Source organism: Myotis brandtii, unplaced genomic scaffold, assembly GCF_000412655.1.
Source record: "Myotis brandtii unplaced genomic scaffold, ASM41265v1 scaffold126, whole genome shotgun sequence".
Classification (NCBI taxonomy): domain Eukaryota; kingdom Metazoa; phylum Chordata; class Mammalia; order Chiroptera; family Vespertilionidae; genus Myotis; species Myotis brandtii.
In genome coordinates this window covers 337,801-339,072 of record NW_005354425.1, presented here as the reverse complement: position 1 = coordinate 339,072, position 1,272 = coordinate 337,801, and positions in this window count along the sequence as shown.

The window sequence follows — 1,272 nt, the reverse complement described above, 5'->3', positions numbered from 1 at the left end:
TTTCCATTTTTATTGTCACTGCCTGGTTCAGTATCTCTCACCTAGAATACTTCAGGAATCTCCTAGCTGCTTTCCTGGGACCAATCTCTGATTGGCACAGTTGTAATCATGTCTCTTCTCTGCTCACCCACCTTCCAAGAAATCCATTGGTTTGGCATTCAAAACTCTTCAGGACTTAACCCAAACCTACCTTTCTCATATTTTCAAAATCTCTTTTTAAAATAGTATTTTTATATTTATTGATTTGAGGGGGAAATGAGAGAGAGAGAGAGAGAGAGAGAGAGAATGAGAATGAGATCGATTTGTTATTCCACTTATTTATGCATTCATTGGTTGATGCTTGTTATGTGCCCTGACTGGGTATCCAAATGGGCATCCTTGGCCGATGCTTTAACCAACTGAGCTACCGGGTTAGGGCCTCACAAATTCTTAATGAATATTTTGCCTACCTTCTAAGTTATTTGGGGTTAACCTTTAAGAATCATTCTTTAAAACTGTTATTGGTTTTGCAGGTCTGCATCCCAACTGTGATTCTTCCCTGCAATCTGCAGCTTCTTCCACTGCCCTTGCAGTTCTCTGCAGTCCAACATTCTCAGACCTTGGATTTTTCTGAACATATAGCAGCAGTTTGGCTTGTTGAACTGCCAAGGGAAAATGTGGTTCCAGAACCAAATTGTGAGTGCTCAGAGCTAAAACCTCATTATTGTTTTAAGCTTTCATTTCCCCCCCCCCCGCCCCAGTCCAGGACACACACCACCATTTTATTTTGCTTGGGACTGATTATTGGCCTAAATGTTGGGACTCAAATCCCTCACATTCATTCCACAGAAAAGGGACCCACAGCCCCTTTCATAGTCGAGGCCGATTTACTCTTTGGATTTTCAGTGATTTTGACGGGTCACACAGAGCCCCTCCCCAGTGTCCTGTGTCCGCAGAGGATGTGCATGCATTGTCCCCGCGTTTTGAGAACCTTCTGGTTTGCCTCCGCCCACTCCTCCTCCTCTAGTTTGGGATTTTATCCTTGTCCCCCCAGCCACAGGGCGCACTTTAAGTGATCTGGTCTTTTAAAAAAGAAAGACCAAAAAAAAAAAGATAACTGGAAAAAAAAGCTTCCCAGGATTCGTCTTAGACTTGACAAGTGGGGGTACAGCCCATTCCACTACCCAGCCCTGGAACTATAGGCTCCCGTTGGCCAGTGAAACGCCTCAGCCCCGCGTGCCTCTGGACGTGCTTTAATGACCTAAGCAACTTCCTTCCACGCCCCCCCCGCCC